We start from the raw sequence: 12,981 nt of genomic DNA on the forward strand, positions 1-12,981 counted from the left end.
GCGCGTTCCGTTGGATAGATTATTCCTTGGTTGGACTGACATGTGAATGATTTTTTATTAATGACGTGTGGGGATTTTTATTGTGTTTGGCATTCAAGATCGGAATGTGGTGGAACCGCGAGAGCGAGCAACCTGTGCAGAGGAGAGCGGACCCTGTCTCACGCCGGCCTTGTGGGGAAGAGAACAAACCGTCTGGCAAGTTTATTCCTGTGTGGAGATAGATTCTGTGTGGAGCAAAAATTGAGGTGTATCATATTAGCCAATTTGCGAGGAATTCAAAATGCCTTGCTCCATTCTCCGCAACGCTTAATATACAGCCGCATCGCTTCAGCGTTAGATCCCTCCCGAATTACATTTCCTAGTTTTCGGACAAATCGTCATCATTAATTCGCTTCGTATTATTGCAATTATCAAATATAAAGTAAGTCGATCAATCTGCGTGGGGAAGTGGATTTTTATGTGCTAGAGATAACGCGCTTTTCAAATTTATTTTGTACTAGCGCTGCCCAGCAATGTGCCACAAGCCCTTATCCATCGTAGGGCATGCCAAACCTATTTTTTAAAACGGATAATTTTCGTTGCTTTTATCCCAACCCTTAAGCCACCTACCTATTTTTACACACCTTTAATCTCTCAGTAGGGTGTCTATGATGTAACCTTCGGAATGTTTACAAATACAAGCGCCTGATCGCCTTGCGGATGTATCAAGCTTTTCTCCAAAAAATATTTTTAACTATTCTAGTCGGTATTACATTCTTTTACTTTAGTATTATATAATTTCGCATTAAATCGGCGACGGTACAGGTTTACACATGTCTTAAATGAAGAGAGCATTAAATATAATTGTTTAAGTTTTAGATTAAAATTTAAAACAAGCTGCTGATAGATACACTTAACCCCGTAATAGGATTTTAATTTGACCAATGTTGAGCAATTAAGTACAATGAATAATTTTGGAAACCATTTTTTTATTAAAAGTAATCATGACTGTATTCTAATAAGACACTCACTTCATAGGTCTTATATTCTTTCATCTCGATTACATTTAAATATAAATATAAAAAATTATATTGTAAATATACATCCACATTTACGGTTTTCCATACAAACACGTCCACCATAGTTACGTATAATTATTTTTTTATTATATTTTCTCTTTAATCTTCAATTGTATTAATCTTAACATTATTCTCATCGCATGACAGCCCTTCAAAATATTACCCGAAGAACCAATGATGATATGTGTGTTGAATTTACACAGGTACTACCATGGACCAGCCAAAAAAAAATTTGCTCCTAAAGTATTATCTGTGCGCATTTCTTTAAAAACTAAATTCAATTAAATTATCTTCAGAATCCAAACAATTCGCTACATTGCCAGCGATGTGTCTTTTTATAACTGCAGTATTATCACCTGTAAAATAATGTCTGGTCGCGTCAGAAGTGTGGTGTGGCATACAGTACATAAATATATATAATTTAGTTTGAAACGTCTGAGAAGATCATTTAATTCTCTATTATCAAAATTTCCATGAATATATATAAAAAGGAAAATTGCAACTCAATGAAACAGAGCCGGTCGAAATAAATTTGATTGATTTACTTATTGTGAAGTCTACAAACTTTACCCTTTTTTATCACCCCATTTTAGACTTTTGGATCTTTTTTATTACTACAGATGTTATCTTGTAAATTATAATACTCCTGTTAATGTTGTCTGTTCACGTCAAGCATACCAAAAAATCTGATAGAGCATTTTGCAGATAAATTATGTTAATACTACTAATATGTAAGAAAGAGAAAATAAAAATCTAACAGTTGAATACTGAAATGTGCTCTAAAGTAAATCTCATCTAATTAAATTAATTGCATAAATGTGCCGCCCCACACTTTCCTCATGAAAAAAAACATAATAATTAATCTTTATGTATTATTATTTCTTAAAATTTAGTTTTTTTTCTTTTAAAATCTCTAGAGGCACTTTCATTTCTCTTCCTCTTTCTTTCAACGATTTAAATAGATAACGATCTATCATTTAAAATAGATCGTCGACTTTTTGTGACATTATTTGCAGTAAGTTTGTAATAAAGAGCATAATCTTTTGGCACATTTTAAATGTAGGGGGAAAAGTCGTATGATTATCTATGCGTTTTTATTCAGATTAGAAATATCTGAAAAAATTCATTTTACGTACTTTTTAATCTTAATCTTTCTAAAATAAAAATATAGAATTAATAAAATTTTGCAAAATAATTTGCTTTTTAAATATATTATTTATTTGCAAACATGAAGCAAAGTGCAAGTGCATCACTATGAAAACATCGATAACTCTACGAAGAGAATAGAATTTAGAATAAAAGTAGATCGTATACAAGAAAAATTAAAGTATTTACATACATATTTGATATAGCATTTAATCGTATGTGCAAGTAATACGATAAAAATAAGATTTTCTCTCGGACATTATTTCCTATATATTATATAGCACGAAATTTAAGAACTACTAAGAAAATATTCAAAAAACATACCAATGTTTAATGTCTTGCGAAAAAGAAGCAGGTCTCGCTTAAAGGAATCTTTAGAAAAAAAAAAAGTAAAAAAATTCTTAAAGAAAAAAGGACAAAAAATTTTAAATCCTCGCATCGATATTTTTTGTATACTAATATTTTTAATCTTACACTTCATTATTATAAAGATTTAGATACTTTGTTCGAAAAGCATTTATACATAAAAAAGTTAACAATGTTATACGGCATTCTATTAATCTATTATTTCATCTTCGCATGATTTTTGCGTTTATAAAATATTTAATGTGCCTCTGGATTAATTATTTCTCTGGAAGCTTTTAATGCAACGTGTTGTAACCAATATCGTAAACAGTTACAAAACGTATTAGAAGTAACGGGATAAGCATATAGTATTTGATTAAAAATACCGTTATTACCAATGAATTCTTTATTTACATATTTTTATTATACACAAATAACAAAATGCTTTGCATCTAACAATTACCGACATGCACAAAATGAATGACCTTTACCGCGCACCTCGAAACGTATCTTGCTATGTAATTGGCGTTTAACGCGAAAGGCAGATGCAATACTAAACAGCAAGAAAAGATGGCTGGCAATGGTAGTTGAAACACGAGTCGCGAAATATTGCATTTCGTAAATATCGTTCTTTGCGAAAAAGAATTGCGAAAGAGTCTGTTAACTTATTCAACACTTAAATTTAGTTCGTGTTGATTGAATTACAAATCGACGCAAAAAAGTGTGGTATAATTTGTTCGTATGCATTGCATATCTTCTTCATCTCTACATGAATCGTTTAGCGATCGTCTTGATCGCACGTTCCGATAATACAATGATCCAAAAAAAATCCGGTGAATTATATTTCGTGGTACGATTAATAATCCGTGCACAGTATCAGACTTTTATTTATTTGAGAAAGCGCGATATAATTTTTGTGGCGGAAATTTATTCAAAGGACATGCACCGTGGTTTCTTCAAATTGAGATGACGTAAGATTGCACGGACTATCGAAGCTTGTATGCAAATGTATGTTGTGTTCCTAAATCCTCAAAGGAGGACATCTGGAAAATATCGGACAGCCAGAGAGACAGTGAAGAGAGCCATGGAGCAGCTAGAGAGATATGCGGTGATAATTTTTTAATTACATATTTTTGTATATTACAATAAAAAAAATTATGCTTGCGCACGCCATGATTCAAAACAATTTACCGACATAGCACAAATGATGACTTTACCGGCAACTCGAAAAAGTTCTTAACTATGTAATTCTGGCGTTTAACGCGAATGCAGATAGCGATACTAAAACAGCAAAGAAGATGGCCGCGAGAGTGAAACGCGAGGGCGCGAAAAATATTGCATTTCGTACATCGTTCTTTGCTGTAAAAAATGTATGACGTGATGTAAATATTTCGCGATTAACAGTTTGGTAGTTGTATGAATACTAATCAACGTTAAGTATAATGTGTCGTGCATTGGAATTATCTCTTTCAAAACTCCTGTATCATGAATCGCTCTCAGTCTTTTAAAAATGCAAAACTAAATTATAAGATTTGACTTTGAAGAGCCGCGATAGAACAATCGAACTCATTCGTATCATATCATTAAGCATAAATTATACATGGAATATTTTCTTGACGTTAATATGAATCGGAAATTACGCGAAAGAGGAAAAAAGACAAGCCTATGAATAAACATTTCCATCCTTTACTAAAACGAAAAAGAAATTAAAAATATCTCTCAATCTTTTTCTCTGTTCTTCGGCAAGTCATACATCATATGATATCAAATATGTTAATTGATTCTATCTTAGTAATATTTATCATTAGTCCGCTTTCAGAAAATCAAAGTTCGCGAAACGTTGAGCACAGGAATGGCAATGCGCAGGAAACGAATGCACAGTGGATTCGGCCGCATGTTGGCGCATTGGCTTCCCACGTCACAGCACGTTCACAGCTACCTTCATACGCGTCATTACGGCCGCCATGTTTGGCGCGTGAATCGGGTTCATACGCAGTTACACGGATCGTCGTACGTCCGCATTTTTCGCATCTTTTAAAACCGTTGTATTTGTAAGACGAATTATACCGCAGACAGTGGACGAGCGTACGAGGAGGTGGCCAAGGATTGATCGCGCGACTTTCTATAGGTGTGATCGATGGAAACGCGACGACAGCGATTTTTGACGATTATTCAGTGATGGCGATCATGCGAAGATGGAGCGAATTGCGTCGCGTTATCGGGCCCTGATATGATTATCGGATTGCCAGCGAGTATCGGGAGTGCAGAATTAAAGTTGTCGCGCGTTCGCGTTGATGATATCTTTAGGATTTGTGTGCATCCAAGATCGGAATGGGACGTTCCCGAGGCGATAGCGAACTGTTTCGAGGGAGGACGGGCCTGTGGAACAGCACGGGTGAAAGTTAGATTTGATTTATCATATTTTGCAGATTATATCGTGCTCATCGATTGCTTTACAGCATCGCGATGTCCCGAATACATTCGGACAAATCGTCATCATAATTCGATTCGGTGCAATTCAAATAAAGTCCGATCGCGTGAAGATGGTTATGCTAGAAGCGCTTTCAAATTTATTTTGTAGCGCGCGTGCTGCACAGCTATCTCGTAGGGCTGCCAACTATTAAACGATAAATTTGTTTGATCTAACTACCTAACCCTAACCTAATCTCTCAGTGTCTTTGGATATCGAATGTAAATAAAGCGTATGCTGCCTGGATTGTATCATCTTTCAAAAATAATATTTAATTATTTCATTAGTGTATTACATTTTATTACGTAGTATATTAATCGCATTAAATGTGCGACGTACAGTTTTTACACATTTTAATGAGGAGCATATAATATAACTGGTTAGTTAGATTAAATTAAAACAAGCTGCTGTGATTCATTTAACGTAATAGGATTAATTTGACGAATGTGCAGCTATTGAAGTTACATGATATTTGTGGACACATTTTTAAAGTAATCATGAGTGTTCTTATCTCATCTCGATTACATAAAATTGAAATATAAAATTTATGTATTCCACATTAACGTTTTCCATTACAAGTACTATATTATGTTTCTTATATCTCAATTGTATTATCACATTATTTCAACGATGAAGCTTTTCATATACCGCAGACAATATGATACTGTGTGTGGAATTTTACACAGGTAATACTGGCACAAAAATAATTTGCTCTCAAGTATTGTGCGCATTTCTTAAAAATAAATCAAATTAAATTATTTTCAGAATCCAAACATCGCTACATTGCCAGGATTGTATCTTATTATAACTGCGATATTATCACCTTTTAATATGTGTGCGCAGTATTACATACATAAAATATATAAATTTATTTGAAACGTACTGAAATCTTTATCTATAATATTCATGATCTTTACTAAATATTCATGATCTTTATTTTAATCTTTATCTTATAATATCATGTCTTTATTTATAATATTCTGATCTTATCTTAATCTTTATCTTATAATATTCATGATCTTTATCATAATTTCATGATATTATAAAAGAAAATTGCAACTCTAATGAAACAGAGCGATGGAATAATTGGTTGATACTTATGCTGGTCTACAATATTTACCCTTTTTTCACCATTAGACTTTTGGTGCTTTTTTATTATACACATGTTATCTGGAAATATAGTACTTGTAATGTTGTTTCTGTATCACTGTAAGCATACAAAAATGATAGCATTTGCAGGTAATTATGTTATACTTATATATCGTAAGAAAGAGAAAATAAATTAAAGTTGAATACTGAATGTGCTCTAAAGTAAATCTCATCTAAATAAATAAATGGATAAATGTGCGCCCCACATTCCTCATGAAAAAAATACATAATATTAATCTTTATGTATTATTATTTTTAGATTTGTTTTTTATTCTTTTAAATTCTCTAGATGCACTTTTCATTTCTCCTCTCTTTCTTTCCAACTACTAAATATAGATCTATCATTTTTAATAGATCTGTCATTTTTAGTGTACATTATTGCAGTAAGTGGAATAAAGAGCAAATCTTTTGGCACATTTAAAATGTACAGGAAAGTCAGTTTTATCTGATGCGTTTTTTTGAATAGAAATATCTGAAAAAATTCATACGTCTTTTTAATCTTAATCATTCTAAATAAAAATTAGAATAATAAATTTGCAAAATAATTTGTTTTAATATATTTTTATTGCAAACATGAAGCAAAGTGCTCAAGGTGCATCACTATGAAAACATCGATAGAATAAAAAGTAGATCGTATACAAAAAAATTAAAATATTTACACTACATATTTGATATAGCATTTAATCGATATGTGCAGTAATATGATAAAATCTAATTTTCTCTCGAATTTTTTCACGAAATTTAAACTACTTACTAAGAAAATATCAAACATACAAATTGTTCAATAGTCTTGCGAAAGAAGCAGTTCTCGCTTAAAGAATCTTTAGAAAAAAAAGTAAAAAAATTCTAAAGAAAAAAAGGACAAAAAATTTTAAATCTCACATCGATATTTAATTTTATACTAATATTTTTAATGTAACACTTCATTTATAAAGATTTTATTTTGTGAAACATTTATACATAAAAGTACAATGATTATACGGCTTCTTTATTCTATTGTTTCATCTTTGCATGATTTTCGTTTATAAAATATTTGTGCCTCTGGATATTTTTTCTGGAAGCTTTATGCAATGTGTGTAACCTAAATCTGTTAACGTACAAGTATTAGAGTAACGGAATAAGCATATGTAATTTGATAAAAATACGTTTCTTACATGAATTTTTAATTACATATTTTATCATACTACAAATAAAAAAATCATTCTTGCGCGACGTGATTCTAACAATTTACCGACATGCACAAAATGATGACTTTACCGGCAGTTGAAGTTTCTTGACTACGTAATTCTGGCGTTTAACGCGAGTGCAGATGGCGATACTATAAACAGCAAAGAAAGATGGCTGCATGAGTGAAACGCGAGGCGCGAAATATTGCATTTCGTATATCGTTCTTTGCGAAAAAAATGTGCGAAAGAGTTGTACACTTCACGATTAATAGTTCGGTGTTGATGAATACAAATCGACGCAAGTATAATTTGTCGTGCATTGCATATTTCTTCAAATTCTGTACATGCATCGTTTTCGAATCGTCCTGATCGCACGTTCCGATAATACAATGATCCAAAAAAAAATCGTCGAATATATTTCGTACGATTCGAATCGTGCACAGTATCGACTTTTATTTATTTGAAGCGCGATATATTTTTGTGCGGACATTTATCGAAAGGAATGCACGTGTTTCTCCAAATTGAGATGAGATAAGATTGCAGAATATCGAAGCTTTATGCAATGTATGTGTGTCCTAAATCTAAAGGAGGACATCTGGAAAAATATCGGACAGCCAGAGAGCAGTGAGAGAGCCTGAGCAGCCAGAGAGATATGCGGTGAGTAATTTTTAATTACATATTTTGTTATACTACAAATAAAAAAATTATGCTTGCGCGACGTGATTCTAAAACAATTTACCGACATGCACAAAATGTGACTTTACCGGCACTCGAAAAGTATCTTGACTATGTAATTCTGGCGTTTAACGCGAATGCAGATAGCGATACTAAACAGTAAAGAAAGATGGCCGCATGAGTGAAACGCGAGGCGCGAAATATTGCATTTCGTACATCGTTCTTTGCGAAAAAAATGTATGAAAGTGTTGTACATATTCGCGATTAACAGTTTGGTATTGATGAATACTAATCAACGTAAGTATAATTTGTCGTGCATTGGATATCTCTTCAAACTCTGTATATGAATCGCTCTCAGTCTTTTAAAATGCAAAACTAAATATTATAAGATTTGACTTTGGAAAAGCGCGATAAAACAATCGAATCATTCGTAATTCATATCATTAGCATAATATACCATGAATTTTCTACGTTATATATTGAATCGAAATTACGCGAAAGAGGAAAAAAAGAACAAGCCTATGAATAAACATTTCCATCCTTTACTAAAAGAAAAAGAAATTAAAAATATCTCTCAATTTTTTCTCTTTCTTCGGGCAAGTCTACATATATGACCAATATGATTAATTGATTCTATCTTTATATATTTATCATTATGTGCTTTCAGAAATCAAAGTTGCGCGAACGTTGAGCACAGGAATGGCCATGCGCAGAAACGAATGCACAGTGGTTCGGCCGCCATGTTGGCGCGTGCTGCGACGTCACAGCTACGTCACAGCTACGTCATACGCGTCATACGGCCGCCATGTTGGCGCGTGATCGGAGTCATACGCAGTTACACGGATCGTCGTACGTCCGCATTTTTCGCATCTTTTAACCGTTTTTAAACGAATATCGCGAGTGGACGAGCGTCGAGAGTGTCCAAGGATGATCGCGCGACTTTTATAGTGTGTCGATGGAAACGCGCGACAGCGATTTTTGACGATATTCAGTGATGGCGTCATTGCGAAGATGGAGCGAAATTGCGTCGCGTTATTCGGGCCCTTGATGATGATTATCGGATGCCAGCGAGTATCGGGAGTGCCGAATAAAGTGTCGCGCGTTCGCGTTGATGATATCGTGTGGATTTGTGTGCATCAAGATCGGAATGGGACGTCCCGAGGCGAGCGAACTGTTTCGAGGAGGAGCGGCCTGTGGAACAGCCGGTGAGTAGATTTGATTTATCATATTTGCGAGATAATTCGTGCTCATTCGATGCTTATACAGCATCGCGATGTCCCGAATTACATTCGGACAAATCGACATCATAATTCGATTCGGTACAATTCAAATAAAGTCGATCGCGTGAAGATGATTAGACTAGAAGCGATTTCAAATTTATTTTGTACGCGCGCGCAGTACTGTACAGCCTATCTCGTAGGGCTGCCAACTGTTAAACGATAAATTTGTTTGATCTAACCTAACCTAACCTAACCTAATCTCTCAGTGTCTATGGATATCGAATGTAAATACAAGCGTATGCTGCCTGGATTGTATCATGCTTTCAAAAATAATATTTAATTATTTCATTAGTGTATTACATTTTATTACGTAGTATATTATTCGCATTAAATGTGCGACGTACAGTTTTACACATTTTAATGAGGAGCATATAATATAATTGGTTAGATTAAATTAAAACAAGCTGCTGTGATTTATTTAACGTAATAGGATTAATTTGACAAATGTGCAGCTATTGAAGTTACATGATATTTGTGGACACATTTTTAAAGTAATCATGAGTGTCTTATCTCATCTCGATTATATGAAATTAAAATATAAAATATTTATGTATTCCACATTAACGTTATTCATTACAAGTACTATATTACTACATTACAATACTTTTCTTATATCTCAATCATATTAACCATTTATTTCATCGATGAAGCTTTTCATATATCGCAGACAATATGATACTGTGTGTGGAAGTTTGGAAACACAGGTAATACATGGCACAAAAATAATTTGCTCTCAAGTATTGTGCGCATTTCTCAAAAATAAATCAAATTAAATTATTTTCAGAATCCAAAAATCGCTACATTGCCAGGATTGTATCTTATTATAACTGCGATATTATCACCTTTTAATATGTGTGCGCAGTGTTACATACATAAAATATATAAATTTATTTGAAACGTACTGAAATCTTTATCTTATTTATAATATTCATGATATTATAAAAGAAAATTGCAACTCTAATGAAACAGAGCGGTGGAATAATTGGTTGATACTTATGCTGGTCTACAATATTTACCCTTTTTTCACCATTAGACTTTTGATGCTTTTTTTATTATACAGATGTTATCTGTAAATATAGTACTCGTAATGTTGTTTCTGTATCACTGTAAGCATACAAAAATGATAGCATTTGCAGGTAATTATGTTATACTTATATATCATAAGAAAGAGAAAATAAAATTAAAGTTGAATACTGAATGTGCCCTAAAGTAAATCTCATCTAAATAAATAAATGCATAAATGTGCGCTCCACATTCCTCATGAAAAAAATACAAATATTAATCTTTTTGTATTATTTTTAAATTTGTTTTTTATTCTTTTAAATTCTCTAGATGCACTTCTCATTTCTGCTCTCTTTCTTTCCAACTACTAAATATACTAATCTATCATTTTTAATATAGATCTGTCATTTTTAGTGTACATTATTGCAGTAAGTGGAATAAAGAGCAAATCTTTTGGCACATTTAAAATGTACAGAAAAGTCAGTTTTATCTGATGCATTTTATTTAATAGAAATATAAAAAAATCTGAAAAAATTCATACGTCTTTTTAATCTTATTCTTTCTAAATAAAAATTAGAATAATAAATTTGCAAAATAATTTGCTTTAATATATTTTTATTGCAAATATATGAAGTAAAATGCTCAAGGTGCATCACTATGAAAACATCGATAGAATAAAAAATAGATCGTATACGAAAAAATTAAAATATTTACACTACATATTTGATATAGCATATTTGATATATTAATTTGTTTCATGATATATTGCAATAATTAAAGTATGATTACTGATATAATCTGCCATGAGACTACAGAAAAAGCCAGCTTTAATTCTTTATTTTGTTCAGTATTTTTAATAATATGATAATTAAATTAAAGTTCTATGAAAATATGCTTGAAATACTAAATAAAAAAGATTGTTTCTTATGTACAACCTTATAAAGTTTAAGTAAACAAAAAATCATTGTTAATAATATACATATATAAATTGATAATTAAATAAAACAATTAATTAATTAATCGACACAATCCACGTTTTTTTTAGCTTTATGTCTAACATATATATATATATATATATATATATATATATATATATATATGTATATAATTTTTATAAATAAAAAATGTTTCTTTCTAATATAAATTAAATAAAAAGTATAATATGCCTTTAAATACTTTATATTCACACTTATTGCAATAAACCAATAAAGAATGCTTTTACATTCCTCCTTGTACTTTGGCATACATATCCTTTATGCCAATTATCTCGCAACATGCTTTTATCGCATGATGACAAACAAGCCCATTATCCTTCATGAATTTTCTTTACAAATATTTTTATATTCTCAAACTGTGTAAAGAAATCATGTAACACTGAAAAATACAAAGTGATATTAAAAGAGAAGAAATAAATTTTATATTATATAGTATTGACAAGTATTTTCTTACCAGTGTGTTCCTTATATGTAGGAATATACATTAATCTTTGACCAGACCTATTTTTAATCGTCTTTAGGGATGCTTTGGCTTTTGATAACGCAAATCCAGCCAATCTATTTCCATTCCCAATTACTATAAATAAATTGATTCTAGTCTTACTTGCTAAATTACATACTGGTCATACAAGTTATCGTTTTGTTTTCCAAAATCCAGGTTTCAAAACTTTCAAATGTATCTGCAGAAAACAAAGATATTAATTATATAAGATTCTAATATTTAGAACTGAAACATCAAAAAAAAAAAATTGAAAATAGACATCGTATCACATGATTTTTGTATGTATGTAATTTAATCATTATAATCCAATAATAGCATAAATATTAACCTTTTCCAATAAGATCTGATTCAATGCTTCTGCCATCCATTGTAACACTTCTCCAACCACATTCCAATGGCGATAATTTTATTTGCATTGGTCTGGTCTGATTTTGTGGTAATTCCATAAGTTTTTGCTTTCTTTCAAGATTTAAAAGCAGTTTTAGCTGTTGAATTAATTCTTTTCCTCTAAACACAGAAGTGTTCAGACCAGGAAATTGTATCGGAATTTTTCCCATGCCAATAATTTGTTCCTTATTTAGGTCTCTCTTTTCACTACTCTTCTTGTTCTACCTCTGCGTCTTCCTGTATGATACTTGTCACACCCTTTCATAATTCATCTTCAGGTCCTATAGAACAAAAGCACAGTGAAATACAACTATTTTCTACTGTAAATATAAACTATTATCAAAATGCTATATCCATAAAAGTTCTACTTACTATTCGCAAAGAACATAGAGTTTCTCACATTATTTAATAAAGTGACTATTTTTAATAAATGTGAATGACTGACAAGCAATAAATTAAACAATATTAAACAATAATATATACCTGAAAAAAATTTCATAATTTTATTAGAATTAAATTGATAAATTAATTTTAAATACATATTATATGTTAATTACATATAATGATTTAGAGACAATGATATATTTCATTTGCGTTACCATTGTTTGAACATTTTTATCAAATTATTTACAACTCTACAAATATGTAGCATACGACAAGCCATTTTTAAAATCTATAAAACAAACAACAAAATTGTTCATAGTTTTCACTCTGTTTTGTCATAGTCTGCTTTTAGGCGATCTCTGAAAGCAATGCATCCTATAAACAAAAAAATATAAACATGAACTACTTAGTCAAATCTACGA

General features: G+C 31.4%; 1 long non-coding RNA gene across 1 annotated transcript; it reads right to left on the minus strand.

Moving 5' to 3' along the window:
* Nucleotides 1-11,899: 11,899 nt before the first annotated feature.
* Nucleotides 11,900-12,640, minus strand: LOC112639382. The gene is made up of 3 exons (XR_003123488.1): nt 12,548-12,640; nt 12,117-12,456; nt 11,900-11,966 (listed from the first exon to the last, which is right to left on the minus strand). It is a non-coding gene; the product is annotated as an uncharacterized LOC112639382 (long non-coding RNA).
* Nucleotides 12,641-12,981: the final 341 nt, after the last annotated feature.

Source organism: Camponotus floridanus, unplaced genomic scaffold, assembly GCF_003227725.1.
Source record: "Camponotus floridanus strain SB8 unplaced genomic scaffold, Cflo_v7.5 scaffold610, whole genome shotgun sequence".
In the NCBI taxonomy this organism is placed as follows: Eukaryota; Metazoa; Arthropoda; class Insecta; order Hymenoptera; family Formicidae; genus Camponotus; species Camponotus floridanus.